The sequence below is a fragment of the Oncorhynchus kisutch genome, linkage group LG1 (genome assembly GCF_002021735.2).
Source record: "Oncorhynchus kisutch isolate 150728-3 linkage group LG1, Okis_V2, whole genome shotgun sequence".
NCBI lineage: Eukaryota > Metazoa > Chordata > Actinopteri > Salmoniformes > Salmonidae > Oncorhynchus > Oncorhynchus kisutch.
In genome coordinates, this window is record NC_034174.2 from 55,836,997 (window position 1) to 55,864,991 (window position 27,995).

The 27,995-nt window shown below is 41.8% G+C and overlaps 1 pseudogene; it reads left to right on the forward strand.

Annotated features, from left to right (window-relative positions):
- The first annotated feature begins 6,770 nt into the window (after positions 1 to 6,770).
- The window catches only part of LOC109890721 (uncharacterized), a 43,803-nt pseudogene continuing 22,578 nt past the window's right edge, over positions 6,771 to 27,995 (forward strand).

Consider the following 27,995-nt stretch of genomic DNA (forward strand, 5'->3'; position numbering starts at 1 on the left):
CAAATATTAAGATGGACCATTCAGTATGTTGAATGTACTGTACAACACATAATCAGCAATTTGGTTGCCACTTGTTCGTAGAGTCTTGCAGTAGTTCAATTTAAACCAATCACAACAGCAGTTTTATTCGCAGTAGAAATGGCAGTGCTTCTTTTCCAGGAATGTTTCACGAACACCTTCTCCATCTGTGTTCAGTTTGCTTTGGTTGGCTTTTCTGGATTATTTTATGGAAAATTGCTAATCCAGACTACTGTATGGAAGTGCCTGTCTATACCAATCTATACCGTACCTTTCTTTCTCCATTAGATTTCAAAACATTATCTGGTGGTGCAAAACATGTTACCCTCAAGATGTCACCAAATGCAAAGGCATGATTAGAACCAGAGTGAGCCCCAAATAGTTAGTAAAAGTGGAGATAGATGGAACTGCTATTTCCCCAATGCAGTATTTACACCAGCAGGTTTCCCCCCCATCAAACCGTTTCTCTAGTTTCCTCCTCTCTCATCCCTCGCTGCAGCATTTGACGTAAACTCTGAATACTGACTGCTGTTTCATCCATTTCGAACCGTGATTAATTTGGTCGGCAATTCAAACCACCCTCTTCATTAATCAGCATACTAGCGACTGTATCTAAGCCTTCCAGCTCTAATTTAAAATTCCCTGGAGTTGGGGGGATTAATGTGGGCTCTTGCATAGAAATGCGCACTAAGTGGCTCATTCCTATGTAATGAGCCACAATGGAATTTCCAGCACAGCAAGGCTGCAAAAGCAAGCACATTGCGTTAGTCCTAGTGTCCCACTGCTTCTGTCTTCCCCTGTTCATGGCCTAGATAAGTATGGGCATACTACGGTATTATCCTAATTCTAGGACAACTCTACCAATAATCTAGCCTAGTGCCAGTCTTCTTGCGGTCTTGCCAACTCCTTATGGAATTGTCATGCCAAACAGCAATGATCTGGTTTGATTGATCATCTATTGAATTTAAGAAAAATACGGTCAGATGTACTTCTGTAACGTACAGTAGTCCATATACAGTATTTTTCAGAAAGACTTCATAATACGTATGAAGTCTAGTCTAAGTGAAGTGTATCAGTGATAATTATAGAACTTCTTGAGAGAATTCCTTGTCCCCTGGAAAAGGCCACACCAGAAAAAAATGTCCCCAGAAAAGGGCAGACAATCAACACCCGTTCCTGTCACCTTGGAGTGACTCCACAAGTCAGTAACAAAGGATTGTAACTACATTTAATAGCAGTTCAGGTTTCAGCGTTGAATAGCTTGGGGACCTTGAGTTCTATTTTAAGCCCCCTTAACAGCTGAGAGGCAGCGGGGATGCATAGGATGTTTGTGGCATTTGAAGTTAAAGTGGCTCTGTAACAATTATGAGGTGGGTCCCTCCTGATAAACGCAACCTGTCCGTGAACCTCGCTAGCAACTGTGTGCTGTGGGCTGCTTTCAGGTTGGTCAAACACCTACAGTCACATTAGGGAAGACTGTGCATGAAACTTTACTGATGAGTGTGAGTTGTACCCAGTGGTGTAAAATACTTAAGTTTAAAAAAATAACTTTTTAGGGTCTGTACTTTACTCTTTACACTGAACAAAAATATAAAAGCAACATGCAACAATTTCAAAGATATTACTGAGTTACAGTTCATATAAAGAAATCATTCAATTTTAATTAATTAATTAGGGCCTAATCTATGGATTTCACATGACTGGGAAAACCGATATGCATCTGTTAAATCTACTTAAAAATCAATGGCAAGACCTGAACCTGAACGTTGTCTAGCAATGATCAACAATAAATTTGACAGAGCTTGAAAAAATGTTTTAAAGAATAATGGGAAAATGTAATGTGTCACAAATCTATAACTGTATATAATGCTTTATAAAGAGTTCATAAATGTGGCATAACTGACAACCACCAATGTCAATAATGACAAATCTGTGCTTTATAAAGGGTGGCAAAAGCACCCTTTTTTTTTTAAATTGCCTAAAATGACATACCGAAATCTAACTGCCTGTAACTCAGGCCCTGAAGCAAGGATATGCATATTCTTAATATCATTTGAAAGGACACACTTTGAAGTTTGTGGAAATGTGAAAGGAAAGTAGGAGAATATAACACAATAGATATGGTAATAGATAATACAAAGAAAACCCCAACCGTTCTTTTGTATTATTTTTTTTGTACCATCATCTTTGAAATGCAAGAGAAAGGCCATGTATTACTCCAGCCCAGCTGCAATTTAGATTTTGGCCACTAGATGGCAGCAGTGTATGTGCAAAGTTTTGGACTGATCCAATGAACCATTGTATTTCTGTTCAAAATGTTGTATCAAGATTGCCCAAATGTGCCTAATTGGATTATTAATAACTGTTCATGTTCAAAGCTGTGCACTCTCCTCAAAACAATAGCATGGTTTTCTTTCACTGTAATAGCTACTGTAAATTGGACAGTGCAGTTAGATTAACAAGAATTTAAGCTTTTTGCCAATATCAGATATGTCTGTCCTGGGAAATGTTATTGTTACTTACAACCTCATGCTAATCGCATTAGCCTATGTTAACTCAATGTCCCGCAGGGGACCCAGCGATCTTAAAGAGGTTTTAATAAAGGCCTTAGATCATATTAAATTGAAGCTTCACAAAGCATGTATAACCCTGTCATGCATCTTGGTAGAGCATTGCAATGCCAGGACAGTGGGTTTGATTCCCGGGACCACCCAAACAAAATAAATTGATTCACGCATGACTAAATCGCTTTGGATAAAAGCATCTGCATCTGTTATAGGGCGGCCCAACCTCTTTCCCTATTGGGTGCATTGTCATTATTGGACCTGACATCAACCTTCCCCAAAATGCTGTGCTGCAAGATGACTCTAAAGTGCAGTCATGCAAGCAAAACATGTTGGTAGAGCCTTTGAAAATCAGTTACATATTTTGCCAAATTCCATTTTCTCAGTTTTGTTTTTCCAGGTTTTGGATTCCCCCAATTTTTGTCTGGTTTTCCCAGTTTGTGAACATAGAAAATATTTTTTTATTGTAGATAAACCCCCCAAAATATGTCTGTGCTCACAACAATGCTGTCACGGCTTTCTTCTGTTGAAGGAGAGGCGGACCAAAACGCAGTGTGCTTATTGTGATACATCTTTAATAAAGATGAAAAATTGAACAATATACAAAAACAAGAACCGTGAAAAACCGAAAACAGCCCTATCTGGTGTAACAAACACAAAAGACAGGAACAATCACCCACAAAACAGGCTACCTAAATATGGCTCCCAATCAGAGACAATGACTAACACCTACCTCTGATTGAGAACCATATCAGGCCCAAACACAGAAACAGAGACAAGACATCCAACATAGAATGCCCACTCAGATCACACAGATCACCAAACAAAACATAGAACATACAAAGCAAACTATGGTCAGGGTGTGACAAATGCTTAAATCACATTAGGGGATGACTTGAGATCTGGGAAAAATCTAAGGAACTTTTATTTATGAGTGTAGTTGCCCTTTAATTCTGTGAGCATGTCCTGCAATGTTTGGTTAGTTGGTTTTCTATAGTGCAGTAAGTGCAGGTGATTATGTATTCCATATACAGTGATTCGCATTGTGACTGCCAATGGACTGGGTGGAGTAAAAGGCCAGCAACACTCCGTATTATTCAGAGCCCCGTGAAATGACACCATAGACCCTACTGAGTATTCCCTACAATACTTTTACTGTGCCACTCCAGAATAGTTCATGCTCTAAGCCAACATGTATTTCATATACAGTGATTCGTATTGGCTGCATTGGAACATGTTTAAAGCCCAAATGTAATGCAAATGTCACAATTATTTTTCATATCATGAATACACACAGGTTGACACTTTTCTACTATTACGTTGGGGGACTTTTATTTGGAACATTTCTGACATTTTGTGACCTGAAAATACTTTAGTGTTGCTGACAAAACGCTGATCTTTATATCCCACAAATAACTTAACCTTTATTGATTGTAATTTAAATTAGTTTGTAGTAGTTGAGTGTTGTGTTAGATTAATAAAATAAAAATCCCACTAGATACAGCTACGTCTCATAGTCACGTCATGAGAGTTGCAAATGAAAAAAATATATAATACGAATCTAATTTCCGATCTCCCTGTTTAGGGTTTCTGGCACAGCACAGAAATGCCTTATCCAGATGGTGTGTCTAATGTTTGGTAGCCATGGGTGGACCTTGAAGGGCATAGGCCCAGCCAATAAGAATGAGTTTTTCCCCACAAAAGGGTTTTATTACAGACAGAAATACTCCTCAGCACCCCCCCCCCTTAAAATCTTCCTGTAGCATTCACTTCTGTAATTATGTAATTGGAACACAAGCTGACAACTTCAGGTGAAATTGGAGGACACGCAATTCAAATAAATAATCATAATATTAAACATCAATGAACATAAAAGTGTCTTACATAATTTAAACGCTCAACTTCTTGTTAATCTAACTGTGTTGTCCGATTTCAAAAAGGGTTTACAGCAAAAGCATACCATGCAATTGTCTGAGGACGGCACCCCACATCAAAATATTTTTCAACCAGCACAGGCCTCATAAAAATCACAAATAGCGATTGAATAAATCACTTGCTTTTGAAGATCTCCTTCTGTTTGCAATCCCAAGGGTCCCAGCTACAACATGAATGGTCGATTTGTTAGATAAAATCCTTCTTTTATATCCCAAAAAGTCAGTTTAGTTGGCGCCATCGATTTCAGTAATCCACTCATTCAACATGCAGACAAAAAGCTACCGCTACACTTCGTCCAAACAAGTCAAACAACGTTTCTATTTAATCCTCAGGTACTCTAAAATGTAAAACTATAATATTTCATACGGAAAGTAGTATGTTCAATAGGAAAGGAACATTAGTAAGTGCGCACCCTGTCCCTCGTGCCCCGAAAGACTGCTGACATTTGACAACTAGTTGACATCTAGTGGACTGTTGACATCTAGTGGAAGCCATAGGAATTGCAATCTGGGAGACGGATTTACAAAGAAACAATAGGTTTATAAGAGCCTGGCTTGTATTTTCTTCGGATTTACACCTGCCATATCAATCATGTTATAGTCTCAGACATAACAGTTTTAAAACATTTGAAAGTGTTTCCTATACAATGCTACCAATTATATGCATATCCTGGCTTCTGGGCCTGGGTAACAGGCAGCTTACTTTGGCACGTCAATCAGGCGGAAATTCAGGAAACTAGACCCTATCAGCTGTTTTTTCCAAGGCAGTAAATGAGGCTGAATTAACTGTCTTACTGCCAGACAGGACTCAGCTGGAAGCCAGGTGTAGCAGTGGTAAGGTGTTGGGGACTGGTGTTGGGACAAGTTTATTATCACGCCCTGATCATAGAGAGCCCTTGGATTCTCTATAGTGGTTTAGGTCAGGGTGTGACTAGGGTGGTGTTCTAGAGTGTGTATTTCTATGTTGGTGGTTTTGTATGGTTCCCAATTAGAGGCAGCTGGTAATCGTTGCCTCTAATTGGGGATCATATTTAGGAAGCCCTATCTCCCTCTTGCTTTGTGGGATATTGTTTGTGTTTAGTTGCCTGTGTGCACGTCATGACTTCACGTTTCGTTGTTTATTTATTGTTTTGTTTGTTTCACGGAGATTAATAAATATGTGGAACTATACTCACGCTGCGCCTTGGTTCGTCTCTCAAAACGATCGTGACAGAATATCCCACCAAACCAGGACCAAGCAGCGTGCCCAAAAGGGAAAGGAGTTTTGGACATGGGAAGAAGTAATGGGTGGATGTGAAACCCTTCCTTAGCGGCAGACGGAAGGTAATAATGGAGGACAGCGACAACACCAGAGTTCGTGGCCACAGATTGCCCAATGACAACCCCAAGATTTTTGGGGGAGGAGGCACAAGGGGTGGCCGGTCGAGCTGAGGCAAGAGCCAGAGACCGTCAGGGAGGCAATGGAGAAGTTTGGAGAGATGAGAGAGAGATGTTGTGCAAGTCTGTTCTGCTCAACATTCAACCAGAAGATCCGGTTAGCAGTCTGGTGAAACATGTGCCTGCTCCACACATCACATCTCCAGTACGCCTCCCCAGCCCGGTACATCATGTGCCGGAACCCTGCATTCGCCCTAAAGAGCCAGAGACCGTCAGGGAGGCGATGGAGAAGTTGGGAGAGAGAGAAATTAGAGAGATGTTGTGCAAGTGTGTTCTGCTCAACATTCAACCAGAGGATCCGGTTAGCAGTCTGGTGAAACCTGTGCCGGCTCCACACATCTGGACTCCAGTGCGCCTCCCCAGTCCGGTACGTCCTGTGCCTCCTCCCCGCACTCGCCCTGAAGTTTGTATCACCAGTCTGGTGCCACCTGTACCGGCTCCACGCACTAGGCCTCCAGTGAGCATTCACAGTCCAGAGCTTCCGGCGACGGTTCCCAGTCCGGAACCCCCCGGCGATGGTCCACGGTCCGGAACCCCCCGGGGTCGGTCCACGGCCCGGAACCTCTCGGCGACGGTCCACGGCCCGGAACCTCCCGGCGACGGTCCGAAGCTTCCAGGCAAGGTGTCCCGTACTGCTCCACAGCAGGAGCCTTCCTCTGCGCCAGTGCCAGTCCAGGCACGGCGTCCAGTCCAGCTTCAAGGCCGGAGCCTTCCTCTGCGCCGGTGCCCAGTCCAGGCACGGTGTCCAATCAAGCTCCAAGGCCGGAGCATTCCTCTGCACCGGTGCCCAGTCCAGGTACGTGTCCAGTCCCGCTCCATGGCGGGAACCTCCCTCTGCGCCAGTGCCCAGTCCAGTAACGGCGTCCAATCCCGCTCCATGGCCAGAGCATTGTTCTGCGCCAGTGCCCAGTCCGGGTGCGGCGTCCAGCCCACCTCCATGGCCGGATCCGACGACCCGCACCGGAGCCCCCACAGACACTATTCAACCCCCCATTTGGTATCAGGTTTGCACTTTTTTGGGGGGGGGGGGGTATTTCTATGTTGGTGGGTTTGTATGGTTCCCAATTAGAGGCAGCTGGTAATCGTTGCCTCTAATTGAGGATCATATTTAGGATTTTTCTAAAACAGGTTATAGGCAAACGAGCACACACCAGCCACGAACTATGAGTTTGCAATACTGAATTGGTGAAAATAGACCAAATTATTAGGGTGTGGCACATGGGCTACTAACAGCTTACTACACACAATACACTTAGAATTACGTTCTTAGCTACAGTATACATCTCTCTCTGGCATCCTACATAATTTATGAAGCCGCATAAGACATCATCCAAAACCTCATTTTTGGATGAATTTTGAGATTTCCAACTTCTTGTGTAATGTTATGTCCAATTGTCGATTAGCACCGATACGTTTAATCTACATTACTGTTCAAAAGTTTGGGGTCACTTAGAAATGTCCTTGTTTTTGAAAGAAAAGCACTTTTTTGTCCATTTAAAAGAACATCAAATTGATCAGAAATACAGTGTGGACATTGTGAATGTTGTGAATGACTATTGTATCTGGAAAGATTTTATGGAATATGTACAGAGGCCCATTATCAGCAACCATCACTCCTGTGTTCCAATGGCACGTTGTTAGCTAATCCAAGTTTATAATTTTAAAAGGCTAATTGATCATTAGAAAACCCTTTTGCAATTATGTTAGCACAGCTGAAAACTGCTGTACTCATTAAAGAAGCAATAAAACTGGAGGACATATAGCCTTACATTCTCCTGCAAAATGTCTTGATAAACTTGAGAATTCATTTTTCCTTCGATGACAGTAAGCTGTCCAGGCCCTGAGGCAGCAAAGCAGAGCCCTGACAAAGCAGAGTCCTGTACTCCCTGTTCACCCACAACTGCGTGGCCACACACCACTCCAACATCATCAAGTTTGCTGACTGCACAACAGTGGAAGTCCTGATCACTGATGGCTATGAGAGCCTACACTGAGGATGTCATAGACTTGGAGGTGTGGTGCCATGACAACAATCTCTCCCTCAATGTCAGTAAGACCAAGGAGCTGATAGTGGACTCCAGAAGAAAGAGGGGAGAGCACACCCCATCCACATCGACGGGGCTGTAGTGGAGCGGGTCGAGTGAATCCCCTCAGAAGTTTGAAAAGATTTGGCATGGGCTCCTTACATTTTCAGTTATACAGCTGCACCATCAAAAGCATCTCGACTGGTTACATAATTGCTTGGTATGGAAAATGCACCACCCTTGACCACAAAGCTGTCATGGTGACCGTATTACTGCTACATGAGTCATGATGGCAGTCAAATTCCATGTGACCATTTAGTCATGGTAATTAGGCTTCTCCAAGCTCTGATGCTGCTGATGGTCATTGGTAACCTACTAATCACTCTGACATCAAAGCAAAAGTAATCCAAAATCTAATCAAACACTTCATGAGCTCATGTTGCGCAACATTTCTATAGGTTATGCAATTGTGAGAAAACAAAGTGATGGCCTCTTATTAAAAGAGAATCCCATCAGCTTTCTATAGGCTAGTACTACTATATTTATTTCTCAACTTTCTTAATATTAAGTACAGGATGAAATGAAAATTAACTACGGGAATAGCATCCTCAATTACATTTATTTTTTCTCCCTGGTTCGAGACAGTTGCATGATGAATCAAAACAAATTTCACACATTATTTAGTATATGTAAAGAGAAGTTTAAATCAATATTATGTTATCACTTGTGAATGATATACTTGCTGCCGGGAAATTCAGACTTGCCTTCGTAGAAAGGAAGATGGAGGCTTTTACTAAGTTCGAATGAGTTACACTAATTGTCTATAGAACATATAAAAAATCTAAACATATAGCCCAACATGTATCACAACTAAAGTGTCCAAATAACTTCTTAAAATGAAGCATATTAATCCAAGAAAATGTATACTGAACTGCACTCTGGTCAAAGAGTGATGAGACACAGAAACCCAGTCTAGGAGTTTAATGTTGAGTATACAGTGGTTGCTCAACTAAAAGTTTGAGATTATGCTGCGGGACTTAGAGGTACTTTTTGGTTTAGTACGGTACCCTACGTCACAGCTTCATTGCTCCAGACCAGCGCAAGGGGGAGTTAGAGTACTGATTATGCTTTTGGGTCCCAAGGCGCTAATGTGTCTCTGACTGTAATGACTTCTACCGAAGTCGATGCCTCTCCTTGTTCGTGCGGTGCTCGGCGGTCAACGTCACTGGTCGTCTAGCCATCATTGATCCATTTTTCATTTTCCATTGGTTTTGTCTTTGGTTTTTCTCCTCATGACCTTGTCAGAGATTGTTTATTGTTATGCTTGTGATTTCTGGATTGGTGCGCGACAGGTTCTTGTACCCACGTTTATTTTATTATGTACTTTGGTTTTGGAGTTTTTGTTTCATGTGTTATTAAACTACTCCATTTATACCAAGTTTGATTCTCCTGCGCCTGACATCCCTGCCACCTACACACGCGACATCAACCAAATAGAAACTGATAATTGTGCACTTCAAAATTGAATTTAGAACAATACTGTGAGAATTGCTATTCCTCTGTGCTGCACACCTGAAAAAACACTTTTTTTGTTACACTAGGGTCTACTAAATAATCAAGTTGATGGCGCAGCAATATAGCCTTGGCACCTACATAAAGCTGAATGACTCAGTCATTCATGGCTTTGGATCTAAATTAATAAGTTCCAACATTCTTTCTGATAGTCTTTAATAAATAAATGTTTTTGGTTATCCTGACCTGGACACCATGCATTATAGTCTGTAAAAGGAAAAATATTACCACCGTCTCTTGAGCATGTCATTTTCCATATGGATCCATAATGAATTACTATAGGAATAAATATCACTGAATGACAGAAATATTGGAACAAAGTATGTTAATGAAGGTAAACAAATCGTTGCTTACTGGAAAATACTCTTTCAAAATTAATGGAAGAGGCAAGTGGAATGGGGAAAAGACAGTATTCAGAGGTCAAGACAGCACTGCTCTGAGACAAGCATGGGGACTGGTCTTGATAAATCGGAGATTTTTATTTTAGTAAGAATGTCTCACCCCCTTTTCAAGAATGGCCTTTTTCCTCGCTCACTTTCGGTTATTTGAAAACAAAATCTCCAAAATATAGTTCATTTTTTAAACAAGCCATAGAAAGTTGGTTGCAATTTCAGTTTAATCCACCAGAAAAGACAGAATAAATAATACAAATAAAATTGTGGTTAAACTCAAATATACTAATTGATTTAAAAAAATATTTTAAAAACTTTATCAATTGGAACCTTTAACAAGTGGAAGGGGGAAAAGTTATTTTTATTATAAACCCTGTTTTTCCAATCGGTGAATAAACTTGGTTTAAGCTTTACTAAGTTTATTTAGAACCTAACACCAATAATGCAATAAAATGTGCCATTGGGCTTTTTGTTTAGAAACTGCAATGGCTAGAGCTGTGGCGGTCATTTTCACGAGTCCGACCGAGGGTGGCTTCCCTTCCCGGTCGGGTGGCGCTCGGCGGTTGTCGTCACCGGCCTATGATAGTTGGGATTTATTAGACAGCCCGCCTGTTTCTTTGTGCGGGATTAATTATTGTGACCTTTGGTTCTGTAGTAGAGGAACGTGTTTGTTCCTGGTCGTGTATTTCGGTTGTACTATTTTCGTTCCCCGTGTTTGGGGCAGTTTGGTTGTGACAGCATTGCACAGCATTGCACTCTCTGTTTCCTGCGTCTGACTCCACACCCACGACACCCGGAGCGTTACAGTCATTCCATTTTTGTCAGACGGTTATTGTCATGCAAAAGTCTGCGGTTCTAATGGTAATTTACTGTTCATTAACAAACACATTTAGCATCTCCAGGCCACCATGCATACAAGCCGCTGATTGCACACCTACATTTAAAAGGTAATAATAAATCAATTTAATATAGGCCTATGCCGTGGGCTCCCCAACCTTGTTCCTGCAGCTACACAGTGCTTTATTTGGGAAACCAAGTGAAATCTGTTCGGGAACATTGATAGTAACATGTTTTCAAAATATACTGTATTTCACTAAACTGTTGACAGCCCGTCTGCGCGCTCAATAAATAAATTCAGGATTGAGAGGAGATGGTAACGCATGGTGGGGAGATATTCTGTATAGCTAAAAAGGTAATGTCACCCAATTAATTATGAAAATATATTTTTTAAATCCCTATTACTAGGCTATTCAAAATAAAATACTAACTGTAAGCCACTCTGCACAATCAATGAACCAACAGGACGGTGACGACGACTGCCGAGCACCGCCAGAACAAGCAGGGGAGCCAACTTCGGTGGAAGTCGTGACACTAGGGCTATACATTATCTCCTAGACTCATGGATATACATTTTGGAGCAAAGCATAAGTTAACTAGGCCATACAATATGCATAATGTCCATACTCAAATGTGTTTGATTTTGGAATATAGGCTAGACCAATTATATAGGCTACCAAAGACATCTTGAATCAGTTTTGCTTTCAGTTTTTGCTGCCATGCTTAAAATGCAGTAGGCTATGTACTGTACTGTACTGTTTAAGGGCACAATCGCTTTTAATTCCGTTTTGGGGGGGGGGGGGCTTAGGCTCCATAAACCTATGCATATGCTCTAATATGCCTATGGCAGTTTTGAATTAATCATCAGCTTTGAAACAACATCCATGTTTTACATGTTTCAACCTGCTGTTGAACTTCATAATTCAAATTGATGATCACAGTAAGGTGAGTTTTAAGTATGATAGGCCTACTGTTTTGATAAGTGTTTGATGTGATTTTCATTTGCATTTCCACTGATGTCAGTGGTTAGAGGGACAATAGAGCCCTGAGAACCAGGCCATTATGACCTGATGGTTGTTGGCAAGTTGGGTACTACCAAAGCATGTCCAGAGTGCATAAAAAGGAGATTACCATGACAACGGCCACATGGAATTTTACTTCGGTCATGACCGCAGGTGTGGCTTTTTATGGTCACTACAACAGCCCTCGTGGCCCAGTTTCAACATCTCCAAATCATACAGAAAATGAGGTCGTTTTTATCATAAAAAGAGAATGGAGGCGGGGTTGTAACGTGCAAATATAGTAGGGCTCAGATTTATCAATTAACATGCCTATGTGTTGCGTGCCACAGTTTGATAAACACAAATCCTAGAATCTCCACATGCCAGAATTTAGTAAGAAATGTATTCATGGTTGATAAATGAGACCCCTGGTCTCCTGCACACCACAAGATTGTGTTAGCCTGCTGAAATAAAGTAGGGGCATTGGTTTGTGAAGCTAATACAACTATTCAGGTCTCAGATAAGGATGCTTACTACCCACATTGCAATGGCAAACAGACCTGGGTTCAAATAGTAACAAGAAGTCTTTCTTTCAAAAGGCAAACGTTTCCATTTAGCAAAGGATGAATACAGTTTATTTGAAGGGACTTCTATTCTGCTTCAATAACGAAGTATCATACATAAACCCTAGTTTGGTTTCAATGAGGAGCCACTGCAGGAAGTGATGCAGTCCAGAGGTAACTTGGTTTCCTGTGTGTCCTGGAGCTCATGGCAACAGAGATATGATGGTTGAAAACACCCCCCAAAAAGTTGTAGCCAACAATGCAAGGATATGCCAGGAGTGAGCAAAGATATTCTATCCGGAATCATCATTGACCCACAGACTTAACCTCCATTAGTGGGGAGTATCGACCCTGCTTTAACAGAGGCTGAAATATCTAGGAACACTTGGGCCAGAAAATGATCCACTAGTGCAGAGCTGACAAAGCATCAATGCAAATAGAATACAGGTTTTATTGAACATTTATACACTGTTCAGTGTTCATATAAGGACGGCCTCAAACCTCCTGACAGATTAGATTGAGGACGTGGATATGGATATGGACTCCGTAGTAGTGAAATACATCTATGACTTCTGTACCTGTACTGACCAGCGTGCATCTGTCTCGGATGTGCATCCTGACTCACTGAATTTCCCCTGACCCAAGGAGACAGGGCACCAGGGAGAGGACTTCGCAGCAATTAGGCAAAGGGAGATTTTACTCAGCAGAAAACAACTCATTAAAAAAATCATATTACACAGTGTATTGGTTGGATTAATGCATGCAAATGCTATGCTAATTGCGGTGGAGTAAATTTCTACAGCAGATGGTTTCTGTATTGTTGTAAAGTAGCCTCCGATGGGCGGCAAGTCAGATGGCAGCGGAGGTGTGAGTGTGTGCGTGCATGTGTGAGAGAGAGTGAGGCTAAGTAAACAACACCTACTCGCTAACATGTGACTACAGGGGATGGCTAATGCCAGCTAGTGGGCTTGAGTGGCCAATGTTAAACAGCAACATTTTTCACTTTGTAATCACGCTTTCAAAGGGACCTATGTGAACATATAATATTGGTGTGTTAACATTGCCATTACTATTAGCACATTCTTAGAGCAGGATTTAATCAGCCCAGAGTATAAATATGCTTCTCAATTCCTTAAAGACCCAGGGCAGTCAAAAAAACATGATTTTCAAATATATATTCAGTTGAAGTCGGATGTTTACATACGCTTAGGTTGGAGTCATTAAAACTTGTTTTTCAACCACTCCACAAATTTCTTGTTAACAAACTATAGTTTTGGGAAGTCGGTTAGGATATCTTCTTTGTGTATGACAAAGAATTTTCCAACAATTGTTTACAGAGATGATTTCACTTATAATTCAGTGTATCACAATTCCAGTGGGTCAGAAGTTTACATACACTAAGTTGACTGTGCATTTAAACATCTTGGAAAATTCCACAAAATGTCATGGCTTTAGAAGCTTCTGATAGACATCATTTGAGTCAATTGGAGGTGTACCTGTGGATGTATTTCCAGGCCTACCTTCAAACTCAGTGTCTCTTTGCTTGACATCATGGGAAAATCAAATCAAGAGAAATCAGCCAAGACCCCAGAAAAACAATTGTAGACCTCCACAAGTCTGGTTCATCCTTGGGAGCAATTTCCAAAAGCCTGAAGGTACCACGTTCATCTGTACAAACAATAGTACGCAAGTATGAACACCATGGGACCACGCAGCCATCATACTGCTCAGGAAGGGGTCGCGTTCTGTCTCCTAGAGATGAACGTACTTTGGTGCGAAAAGTGCAAATCAATCCCAGAACAACAGCAAAGGACCTTGTGAAGATGCAAGAGGAAATCTGTACAAAAGTATGTGTATCCACAGTAAAATGAGTTCTATATCGACATAACCTGAAAGGCCGCTCAGCAAGGAAGAAGCCACTGCTCTAAAACCGCCATGAAAAAGCCAGACTACAGTTTGCAACTGCACATGGGGACAAAGATCGTACTTGTTTGATCGTACTTTCTCATTAAACAAAAATAGAACTGTTTGACCATCGTTATGTTTGGAGGAAAAAAGCTTGCAAGCCGAAGAACACCATCCCAACCGTGAAGCACAGGGGTGGCAGCATCATGTTGTGGGGGTGCTTTGCTGCAGGAGGGACTGGTGCACTTCACAAAATAGATGTCATCATGAGACAGGAAAATTATGTGGATATATTGAAGCAACATCTCAAGACATCAGTCAGGAACTTAAAGCTTGGTTGCAAATGAGTCGTCCAAATGGACAATGACCCCAAGCATACTTCCAAAGTTAAGGTATTGGAGTGGCCATCACAAAGCCCTGACCTCAATCATATAGAAAATGTGTGGGCAGAACTGAAAAAGAGTGTGTCAGTTACACCAGCTTTGTCAGGAGGAATTGGCCAAAATTCACCCAATTTATTGTGGGAAGCTTGTGGAAGGCTAGGTTTGACCCAAGTTAAACAATTTAAAGGCAATGCTGTCGAATACTAATTGAGTGTATGTAAACTTCTGACCCACTGGGAATGTGATGAAAGAAATAAAGCTGAAATAAATAATTTTCTACTATTATTCTGACATTCACATTCTTAAGATGAAGTAGTGATTCTAACTGACCTAAGACAAGGCATTTTTACTAGGATTAAATGTCAGGAATTGTGAAACGGAGTTTAAATGTATTTGACTAAGGTGTATGTGAAATTCTGACTTCAACTGATATATATATATATATATACACACACACACACACACACACACACACACACACACACACACACACACACACACACACACACACACACACACACACACACATAGTTGAAGACGGAAGTTTCTCTCAACCAGCTTCACCTGGAATGGTTTTACAACAGTCTTGAGGGATTTCCCACATATTCTGAGCACTTGTTGGCTGCTTTTCCTTCACTCTGCATTCCAAACCATCTCAATTTCGTTGAGGTCGTGGGATTGTGGAGGCCAGGTGATCTGATGGAGCACTCCATCACTCTTCTTCTTGATGAAATAGCCCTTAAATTGCCTTGAGGTGTGTTGGGTCATTGTCCTGTTGAACAATTAATGATAGTCCCACTAAGCGTAAACCAGATGGGATGGCGTATCGCTGCAGAATGCTGTGGTCACCATGCTGGTTAACCTTTCACACGTACCAACACACGGGTGTGATCATTCTAAACTTTTGTATGTTTGTATGTATACTACCGTTCAAAGGTTTGGGGTCACTTAGAAATGTCCTTGTTTTTCCAGTAAAATATCATCAAATTGATTAGAAATACAGAGTGGACATAAATAGTAAATAGTACCCACAAACCAACGTCTCAACGTCAATAGTGAAGAGGTGGCTCCAGGATGCTGGCTTTGTAGGCAGAGTTGCAAAGAAAAAGCCATATCTCAGTCTGGCCAATAAAAAGAAAAGATTAAGATGGGCAAAAGAACACACACTGGATAGAGGAACTCTGCCTAGAAGGAGTCGCCTCTTCATTGTTGACATTGAGACTGGTGTTTTGCGGGTACTAATTGAATGAAGCTGCCAGTTGAGGACTTCTTTCTATTCTGGTTAGGGCCAGTTTACACTGTTCTGTGAAGGGAGTAGTGCACAGCGTTGTACGAGATCTTCAGTTTCTTGGCAATTTCACGCATGGAAAAGCCTTCATTTCTCAGAACAAGAATAGACTGACGAGTTTCAGAAAAAAGTGCTTTGTTTCTGGTCATTTTGAGCCTGTAATAAAAATATAAAACTGAAATGTCTTGTCATAAGTATTCAACCCCTTTGCTATGGCAAGCCTAAATAAGCTCAGGAGTAGAAATGTCCTCTACAAGTCACATACAGTGGCAAGAAATGTATGTCAGGACTCTGCTTTGCTGCCTCAGGGCCTGGACAGCTTTACAGTCATTGAAAAATGAATTCTCAAGTTTATCAAGACATTTTGCAGGAGAATGTAAGGCTATCTGTCCGCCAGTTTTATTGCTTCTTTAATCATCACAACTCTTTTCAGCTGTGCTAACATAATTGCAAAAGGGTTTTCTAATGATCAATTAGCCTTTTAAAATTATAAACTTGGATTAGCTAACACAACGTGCCATTAGAACACAGGAGGGACGGTTGTTGATAATGGGCCTCTGTACACCTATGTAGATATTACATTCAAAATCAGCTGTTTCCAGCTACAATAGTCATGTACAACATTAACAAGTCTACACTGTATTTCTGATTAATTTGATGTTATTTTAAAAATGGACAAAAAATGTGTTTTTCTTTCAAACACCATACATTTCTAAGTGACCCCAAACTTTTGAACGGTAGTGGGTGTGTGTGTATACACATACATACACACACTACCAGTCAAAAGTTGGGACACACCTACTCATTCCAGGGTTTTTCTTTATTTTTAATATTTTCTACATTGTAGAATAATAGTGAAGACATCAAAATTATGAAATGACATGGAATCATGTAGTAACCAAAAGTATATTAAAAAAATTATGAAATTCTTAAAGTAGCCACCCTTTGTCTTGGTGACACACTCTTGGCATTCTCTCAACCAGCTTCATGAGGTACTTACCTGGAATGCATTTTAATTAACAGCTGTGCCTTCTGTGGAATTTATTTTCTATACAAATAATAGCAAAGAGAAACGAAAGTTCATCATTACTTTAAGACATGGTCAGTCCATACGGAAATTTCAAGAACTTTGAAAGTTTCTTCAAGTGCAGTTGCAAAAACCTTTAAGCGCTATGATGAAACTGTCTCTCATGAGGACCGCCACAGGAAAGGAAGACCCAGAGTTACCTCTGCTGCAGAGGATAAGTTCATTAGTTACCAGCCTCGGAAATTGCAGTCCAGATAAACGCTTCAGAGTTCAAGTAACAGACACATCAACATCAACTGTTCAGAGGAGACTGCGTGAATCAGGTCTTCATGGTTGGATTGTTGCAAAGAAACCACTACCAAAGGACACCAATAAGGAGAAGAGACTTTATTGGGTCACGAGCAATGGACATTAGACCATTGGAAATATGTCCTTTGGTCTGATTAGTGCAAATTAAGTTTTTGGTTCCAACTGCCATGTCTTTGTGAAACGCAGAGTAGGTGAACGGATGATCTCCGCATGTGTCGTTCCCACCATGAAGCATGGAGCAGGTGTGATGGCGCTTTGCTGGGGACACTGTTTGTCTTTTGAATTCAAGGCACACTTAACCAGCATGGCTACCACAGCATTCTGCAGCGATACGCCACCCCATTTGGTTTGCGCTTAGTGGGACAATCATTTGTTTTTTCACAGGACAATGACCCAACATACCTCCAGGCTGTGTAAGGGCTATTTTACCAAGAAGGAGAGTGACGGAGTGCTGTATCAGATGACCTATTCACCACAATCACCCGACCTCAAACCAATTGAGATGGTTTGGGATGAGTTGGATCGCAGAGTGAAGGAAAAGCAGCCCCCAAGTGCTCAGTATACTTGTGAAACCTTGAATGAGTAGGTGAGTCCAAACTATTGACTGGTACTCTATACAGTACCAGTCATAAGTTTGGACACACTCATTCCAGGGTTTTTCTTTATTTTTACTATTTTCTATGTTGTGGAATAATAGTAAAGACATAATTGTGGACTCAAAAATATACCATTCTAATTTGCAAAAATTCCCCAAAACTTGTTTTTGCTTTGTCATGATGGGATGTTGTGTGTAGATTGAGGGGGGGGGGGGGGGGGTGACATCACCAGGCAGTAAATTAGTTACACGAATAAGAAAGAGTTCCAAACCGCTCTGCCAATAACAGCTAGTTTTCCCCTCCCCACTCAGACAACTCCCAAGACAGTCCTAGCAAAATGTTTTGAGAAATTGCTATGTAGCCATTTTCAGTCCTTTTGACCAATTTAATTGAAAACAATCACATTAAGGTACTTAATTCTTACAGAGAAATTATTTGATATTGAGATAGAAGAAACTGCTGCATTGGACTTTCTAATGCCAAATGATCAGTGTAGATATAATGGAGTCACTGGCATGTCCATATTGTGCACACCATCATCAATAAAATGTACATCTCATTTTCATGAAGAAACCACTGACCTCTTGGTTTTACTTTACCAGACACTCCAAGGTGGAATGGAAAAATATGTACTTTGTATTTTATATTGTTGGTGCATCCGTCAGCAGTAGGACTAGGTCGGCTGTTTATTAATTAATGTGTTTTTGTATTCTTATTAATACTGGAAGATGTGTACACATGCATAGGGCTTAGATCAAAGATTTCTCAGCCTGAAATATTATTGATAGGTCATTTGTCTTTTAAATTAGACGCAAAAATATTTTTCAGATGCAATTACCAGGGGTTTATTAATCATCCGTTACGACGGTTTCCTTTTTTTACTTCAGCACAGTTTTTGTTCCTGAGCATGACAAATGGGGAATGAAAACACAGGCTGAATGGCAAAGCTGAATATGATGCAATGTTATCTTAGTGTGTGGACTTGAGAACTACAGTGGCAAGAAAATGTATGTGAACCCTTTGGAAATACCTGGATTTCTGCATAAATTGGTCATAAAATGTCATCTGATCTTCATCTAGGTCACAACAATAGACAAAAACAGTCTGCTTGAACTAATAACACACAAACAATTATACATTTTCATGTCTTTATTGAACACACTGTGTAAAAATTCACAGAGCAGGGTGGAAAAAGTATGTGAACTCTTGGATTTGTTAACTGGTTCACCCTCAACCAAACGTTTTCTGTAGTTGCGGATCAGACCTGTACAACGGTCAAGAGGAATTTTGGACCATTCCTCTTTACAAAACTGTTTCAGTTCAGCAATATTCTTGAGATGTCTGGTGTGAACTGCTCTCGTGGTCATACCACAGTATCTCAAAACGTGTTGAGATCAGGGCTCTGACTGGGCCACTGCAGAAGGGGTATTTTCTTCTGTTTAAGCCATTCTGTTGTTGATTTACTTCTGTGTTCTGTGTTTTGGATCGCTGTCCTGTTGCACTTCAATTGTGGGACAGATAGTCTGCAGCAAAGCAGCACCAAACCATGATGCTCCCTCCACCATACAGTTGGGATGAGGTTTTGATGTTGGTGTGCTGTGTGTTTTTTCTCCACACGTAGGGTTGTGTGTTCCTTCCAAACAACTCAATTGTAGTTTCATCTGTCCACAGAATATTTTGCCAGTAACATCCAGGTGCACTTTTGCAAACTTCAGATGTGCAGCAATGTTTTTTTTGGACAGTAGTGGCTTCTTCAGTGGTGTCCTCCCACGAACACCATTCCTGTTTAGTGTTTTACGTATCGTAAACTCGTCAACAGAGATGTTAGCATGTTCCAGAGATTTCTGTGATTTCTGTAGCTGACACGCTCGGATTCTTCTTAACCACATTCTGCGCTGTGCTCTTGCAGTCATCTTTGCAGGACGGCCACTCCTAGGAGAGTAGCAACAGTGCTGAACTTTCTCCATTTATAGACAATTTGTCTTATTGTGGACTGATGAACATCAAGGCTTTTACCTTTGTAACCCTTTCCAGATTTATGCAAGTCAACAATTCTTAATCTTAGGTCTACTGAGATCTCTTATGTTCAAGTCATGGTTCACATCAGGCAATGCTTCTTATGAATAGCAAACTTAAATTGGGATTTTTTTTTTATAGGTCAAGGCAGTTCTAACCAACATCTCCAATCTCGTCTCATTGATTGGACTCCAGGTTAGCTGACTCCAATTAGTCATTGGCCTAGGGGTTTACATACTTTTTCCCAACTTAGACTGAATGTTTAAATGTATTCAATATAGACAAGAAAAATACAATAATTTGTGTGTTATTAGTTTAAACTATGTCTATTGCTGTGACTTATATGAAGATCAGATCCAATTTGATGACCAATTTATGTAGATATCCAGGTAATTCCAGGTAATACTTTTTCTTGCCAATGTACTTCTATTATTCATACTGGAAATATATTGTAGAAAATTTAAGGTTAGCCTTTTTTTAACCTTTATTTAACTAGGCATGTCAGTTAAGAACAAATTCTTATTTTCAATGACGGCCTAGGAACAGTGGGTTAACTGCCTTGTTCAGGGGCAGTAGGACAGAATTTTTACCTTGTCAGCTCAGCAATTCGATCCTGCAACCTTTCGGTTACTGGCTCAATGATCTAACCACTAGGCTACCTGCCTTGCAAAGACTCAACCCCTGTTTTTTTCAAGATTAAGCACATAACCACAACCAAGATAATTAATTCCCTTTGGCCTCACAGGCTGTGCCATCCCATTTCTGGCAGCAATGTATGGAATTCTGAGGATAGCCCAACCAGGACTTGAATCTCTGGGAAGTTCATAATGCACTTAAAAGGTTGTTACAATATCTGAGGCTTATAACATGTGAGAAGGCTAGCATGACTATTTTGCCCAACCCCCATTTCTTTCAGATGTGAAAACATACCTTCTTTGAACTGATGTGAACTAAATACGACACATTGAGGGTATAAACTGGTACTGATACAGGCTTCCATTTTAAGTTTCACCCTAATAAAATAAATGTACTGATCCAACTCTTCCCTAGACCTTCTGAGGAGGAAGAATTGAGCCTTGAGTGGAGTGGAGCCCCACAACATTTATGGGAAATATATAATTGTTCTCTTCAGTGCTATTCTTGACATCTACTGAAAGATCCTCTCTCTTCTCACCCCATGCATACAGTATGTACCATCAAAAGAAAGGGAGAGCGGAGGTGCTATTTGGAAACCACTGTGGATTACATTATGTTTTTGCACTCCACCATGATGGAACAGATGTGTATCGATCTCAACTTTTGAATAGCTGGAGGTATTTTATAAGCCGCTCTCAAGAACAGCAAGTGTGGCTTCAACTGGAACAGTGAAGGTGTTCAAGGTTACAATGCTCAATGGATTGTTCTGATGTGCATTTATGGCTATACGTTTTCTACACTGAAAAAAATATTTAATGAGCTGAATAAAAGATCCCAGAAATGTTCCATATGCACAAAAAGCTTATTTCTTTCAAATGTTCTGCACAAATTTTAAATCCCTGTTGGGGAGCATTTATATTTTGCAATGATAATCCATCCACCTGACAGGTGTGGCATATCAAAAAGCTGATTAAACAGCATGGTCATTACACAGGTGCACCTTGTGCTGGGGGGCAATAAAAGGCCACTCTAAAATGTGCAGTTTTGTCACAACAAAATGCCACAGATGTCTCAAGTTGAGGGAGAGTGCAATTGACATGCTGACTGCAAGAATGGCCACCAAAGCTGTTACCAGATGTTAATTTCTGTACCATAAGCTTCCTCCAACGTCGTTTAGAGAATTTGGCAGTGTGTCCAGCCGGCCTAACAACCGCACACCACAAGTAACCACGCCAGCCCAGGACCTCCACATCCTGTTTCTTCACGTGCAAGATTGTCTGAGACCAGCCACCCAGACAGCTGATGAAACTGAGCTTGCACAGCCAAAGAATTTCTGCGCAAGCTGTCAGAAACCATGTTAGGGAAGCTCCTCTGCATGCTCACCCTCCTCACCGGTGTCATAACTGACTTCAGTGGGAAAATGGTCACCGTTGATGGCCACTGGCATGCTGGAGAAGTGTGTTCTTCACGGATGAATCCTGGTTTCAACTGTACCAGGCAGATGACAGACCGCATGTATGGCGTTGTGTGGGCGAGCTGTCAATGTTGTGAACCGAGTGCCCCATGGTGGCGTTGTAGTTATGGTATGGGCTAGCATATGTTATCGACAGCGAACACAATTGCATTTTATCGATGTGAAATTGATTGCACAGAGATACCGTGACAAGATCCCGAGGACCATTGTTGTACCATTCATCCACCGCTGTCATGTTTCAGCATGATAATGCACGGCCCCTTGTCAATTCTTCCATAGCTTGCATACTCAGTCATGTCACCAATTGGGCATGTTTGGGATGCTCTGGATTGACAGCATGTTCCAGTTACCGGCAATATCCAGAAACTTCGGACAGCCATTGAAGACGAGTTGGATAACATTCCACAGGCCTCAATCAACAGCCTGATCCCCTCTATGCTAAGGAGATGTTGCGCTGCATGAGGCAAATGGTGGTCACACCAGATACTAACTGGTTTTCTGATCTACACTCAGGTCAGGCACAATCCATAGATTAGGCTCTAATTTATTTATTTCAATTGACCGATTTCCTTATATGAACTGTACCCCCCCCCCCCCCAAACAAGGGTTGTGTAACGTGTACGCAAGTGAATTTAATAAATAAATGAACATGAACCAAACAAGAAACAGTAACAATAACGTCTGAGGAAAGAACCAAGGGATATCAGGAAGGAGATGAGTCCAGGTGAGTATCATGAGGCGCAGGTTCGCGTAACAAATGGTGACAACAACTAGTGATGTTGAGCACCGGAGAGGGGGAGTGGGAGTGGGAGTGGGAGTAAAAGTGACAGTTATGGCACACATTTACTTATGTTCCTAATTTTTTTTTTTTAAAGGGCAGTTTAACTACACGGGAACAGATTCAATCATGCCAGGTTTATGTTTCGTAATGTGTGAGAACCATTCGTTTACTATGTTTTTTTAAGACGCTTAAGAAAAATAATCACTGGGCTCGCTATGGACTTGGGGTTGTGAGAGACTTCTGGGTTCAGAATACAACATGGGTTTTCCAATAGGTCCGACAATAATCCAGCAACCCCGCCACAGTAGCACAAAATCAGGCTTTCATATCCCACCATTTGTAATTAAAAAAGTAATTTGGTAGATGTCTGTTGGGAATGTCAAAGTATCTCTTTGTTCAGGCTGCTTTAAAGCTGCCTTGTGTTGATTTTAAAGATGGATTTCAGGCAATTAATTTCCTGACAAGTGTAAAGATGTAATTGAATAATATAGAAATGACACAGGATGCGTCTCAAATGGCACCCTATCATGGGTTCTCAAACCTCTCCTCGGGGGCCCCCAGCCGTTCCATTTATTTTAACTATTCCCCAGCTAGCACACCTGGTTAAAATGGTCAACTAATCATCAAGCCCTTGACTAGGTGAATCAGGTGAGTTAGTTCAGGGTTACAGCAAAATTGTGAAAAGTTTGAGAACCACTGCCCTATATAGTGCAGTACTTTTAACTAGAGCCTTATGGGCCCAGGTCAAAAGAAGTGTACAATAAAAGGGAATAGGGTGCCATTTGAAATACAGAAAATTCACCAATGGGAAATTACAGCCAAGAAAGGAAATCTAAAGACCAAGCTCTATGCAAAATAGTGAAAGCTCCAGAAATCTGCTTGGCATTATGCATGGTTACAGCAGGGATGACATTGAGGAAATAGAACCCCTCAGAGAGTTCTAGAAATGTTATGGATTATATAAAAATGGACAAAGCTATATCCACCACGCATTGGCTGGTATAATAAATAATGGGGGAAAAAAAGAGCTCATCAAGCCTTTAACATTGTAAGAAATAGCCTGTTTTAACCGTATGGTCAGGAGTCAGTGTATAGGACACAGCAAAACTCAGATATAGAAAACAAATATTTATTACACTTAACAAAAATACACTGCTCAAAAAAATGAAAGGAACACTAAAATAACACATCTTAGATCTGAATGAATGAAATATTCTTATTAAATACTTTTTTCTTTACGTAGTTGAATGTGCTGACAACAACATCACACATAAATTATCAATGGAAATCAAATGTATCAACCCATGGAGGTCTGGATTTGGAGTCACACTCAAAATTAAAGTGGAAAACCACACTACAGGCTGATCCAACTTTGATGTAATGTCCTTAAACAAGTAAGTCAAAATGAGGCTCAGTAGTGTGTGTGGCCTCCACGTGCCTGTATGACCTCCCTACAATGCCTGGGCATGCTCCTGATGAGGTGGCGGATGGTCTCCTGAGGGATCTCCTCCCAGACCTGGACTAAAGCAGTGGCATTGGTGGATGGAGCGAGACATGATGTCCCAGGTGTGCTCAATTGAATTCAGGTCTGGGGAACGGGCGGGCCAGTCTATAGCATCAATGCCTTCCTCTTGCAGGAACTGCTGCCACATGAGGTCTAGCATTGTCTTGCATTAGGAGGAACCCAGGGCTAACCGCACCAGCATATGGTCTCACAAGGGGTCTGAGGATCTCATCTCGGTACCTAATGGCAGTCAGGCTACCTCTGGCCAGCACATGGAGGGCTGTGCGGCCCCCCCAAAGAAATGCCACTCCACACCATGACTGACCCACCGCCAAACCGGTCATGCTGGAGGTTGTTGCAGGCACCAGAACTTTCTCCACGGCGTCTCCAGATTGTCACATGTGCTCAGTGTGAACCTGCTTTCATCTGTGCAGAGCACAGGGCGCCAGTGGCGAATTTGCCAATCTTGGTGTTCTCTGACAAATGCCAAACGATCTGCACGGTGTTGGGCTGTAAGCACAACCCCACCTGTAGATGTCGGGCCCTCATACCACCCTCATGGAGTCTGTTTCTGACCGTTTGAGCAGACACATGCACATTTGTGGCCTGCTGGAGGTCATTTTGCAGGACTCTGGCAGTGCTCCTCCTGCTCCTCCTTGCACAAAGGCGGAGGTAGCGGTCCTGCTGCTGGGTTGTCCTCCTACGGCCTCCTCCACGTCTCCTGATGTACTGGCCTGTCTCCTGGTAGCGCCTCCATTCTCTGGACACTACGCTGACAGACACAGCAAACCTTCTTGCCACAGCTCGCATGTTCCATCCTGGATGAGCTGCACTACCTGAGCCACTTGTGTGGGTTGTAGACGCCGTCTCATGCTACCACTAGAGTGAAAGCACCGCCAGCATTCAAAAGTGACCAAAACATCAGCCAGGAAGCGAGAAGTGGTCTTAGGTCACCACCTGCAGAACCACTCCTTTATTTGGGGGGGGGGGGGGGGGGGCTTGCTAATTTCCTATAATTTCCACCTGTTGTCTATTCCATTTGCACACCAGCGTGTGAAATGTATTGTCAATCAGTGTTTCTTCCTAAGTGGACAGTTTGATTTCACAGAAGTGTGATTGACTTGGAGTTACATTGTGTTGTTTAAGTGTTCCCTATATTTTTTTGAGCATGGTATAAAGGCAACGTGCAACAATTTCAGAGATTTTACTGAGTTACTGTTCATGTAAGGAAATCAGTCAATTGAAATAAATATGGATTCTGTTGGGCACAGGTACACTACATGACCAAAAGTATGTGGACACCTGCTCGTTGAACATCTCATTCCAAAATCATGGCCCTTAATATGGAGTTGGTCCCTGCTTTGCTGCTATAACAACCTCCACACTTCTGGGAAAGCTTTTCACTAGATGTTGCAACATTGTTGCGGTGACTTGCTTGCATTCAGCCACAAGAGCATTAGTGAGGTTGGGCACTGATGTTGGGAGATTCATCCCTAAAAGTGTTCGATGGGGTTGAGGTATGGGCTCTGTGTAGGCCAGCCAAGTTCTTCCACACCGATCAACAAAACTTTTCTGTATGGACCTCGGTTTGTGCATGAGGACATTGTCAGGCTGAAAAAGGAAAGGGGCACAGAATTGTTGAGAATGTCATTGCATGCTGTAGTGTTAAGATTTCCCTTCACTGGAACTAAGAGGCCTTGCCCGAACCACGAAAAACAGCCCCAGACCATTATTCCTTCTTCACCAAACTTCACAGTTGGCACTAAGCATTCAGGCAGGTAGAGTTCTCCTGGCATCTGCCTACATTTATTTTGCAACGCTCAAGCACTCGACCCGGGCGGCGTGTGTGCGCTGCTCGGCCATGGGAACCCATTTCACGAAGTTCCCGATGAACAGTTATTATGCTTCCAGAGGCAGGTCGGAACTCTGTTGTGAACGTTGCAACTGAGGACAGACTATTTTTACAAGCTTCAGCACTCGGCAGTCCTGTTCTGTGAACTTGTGTGGCCTACCACTTCGCGGCTGAGCAGTTGTTGCTCCGAGACATTTCCACTTCACAATAACAGCACTTAGTTGACAGGGGCAGCTCTAGCAGGGCAGCAATTTGATAAACTGACTTGTTGGAAAGGTGGCATCCTATGACGGTGTCACGTTGAAAGTCAGAGCTTTTCAGAGAGGCCATTCAAAATCAAAATCAGTCACCTACATAGCAGATGTTATTGTGGGTGTAGTGAAATGCTTGCTCCAACAGTGCAGTACTATTAAAAAAATTCACAACAATACACACATTATAAAGTAAAAGAATGGAATTAAGAAAAATATATACATTTTAGGACGAGCAATGTCGGAGTGGCATTGACTAAAATATAGTAGAATAGAATACAGTATACACATTAAATGAGTAAAGCAGCATGTTAACATTATTAGAGTAAACAGTGATCCCATGTCTATGTACAGTGGGGCAAAAAAGTATTTAGTCAGCCACCAATTGTGCAAGTTCTCCCACTTAGAAGATGAGAGAGGCCTGTAATTTTCATCATATCTACACTTCAACTATGACAGACAAAATGAGAAAAAAAATCCAGAAAATCACATTGTAGGATTTTTAATGAATTTATTTGCAAATTATGGTGGAAAATGGTCAATAACAAAAGTCTCAATACTTTGTTATATACCCTTTGTTGGCAATGACAGACGTCAAACAAGTCTTCACAAGGTTTTCACACACTGTTGCTGGTATTTTGGCCCATTCCTCCATGCAGATCTCCTCTAGAGCAGTGATGTTTTGGGGCTGTTGCTGGGCAACACGGACTTTCAACTCCCTCCAAAGATTTTCTATGGGGTTGAGATCTGGAGACTGGCTAGGCCACTCCAGGACCTTGAAATGCTTCTTACGAAGCCACTCCTTCGTTGCCCGGGCGGTGTGTTTGGGATCATTGTCATGCTGAAAGACCCAGCCACTTCAATGCCGTTGCTGATGGAAGGAGGTTTTCACTCAAAATCTCACGATACATGGCCCCATTCATTCTTTCCTTTACACGGATCAGTCGTCCTGGTCCCTTTGCAGAAAACAGCCCCAAAGCATGATGTTTCCACCCCCATGCTTCACAGTATGGTGTTCTTTGGATGCAACTCAGCATCTTTGTCCTCCAAACAAGACGAGTTGAGTTTTTGCCAAAAAGTTATATTTTGGTTTCATCTGACCATATGACATTCTCCCAATCTTCTTCTGGATCATCCAAATGCTCTCTAGCAAACTTCAGACGGGCCTGAGCATGTACTGGCTTAAGCAGGGGGACACGTCTGGCACTGCAGGATTTGAGTCACTGGCGGCGTAGTGTGTTACTGATGGTAGGCTTTGTTACTTTGGTCCCAGCTCTCTGCAGGTCATTCACTAGGTCCCCCCGTGTGGTTCTGGGATTTTTGCTCACCGTTCTTGTGATCATTTTGACCCCACAGGGTGAGATCTTGCGTGGAGCCCCGGATCGAGGGAGATTAGTGGTCTTGTATGTCTTCCATTTCCAAATAATTGCTCCCACAGTTGATTTCTTCAAACCAAGCTGCTTACCTATTGCAGATTCAGTCTTCCCAGCATGGTGCAGGTCTACAATTTTGTTTCTGGTGTCCTTTGACAGCTCTTTGGTCTTGGCCATAGTGGAGTTTGGAGTGTGGCTGTTTGAGGTTGTGGACAGGTGTCTTTTATACTGATAACAAGTTCAAAACAGGTGCCATTA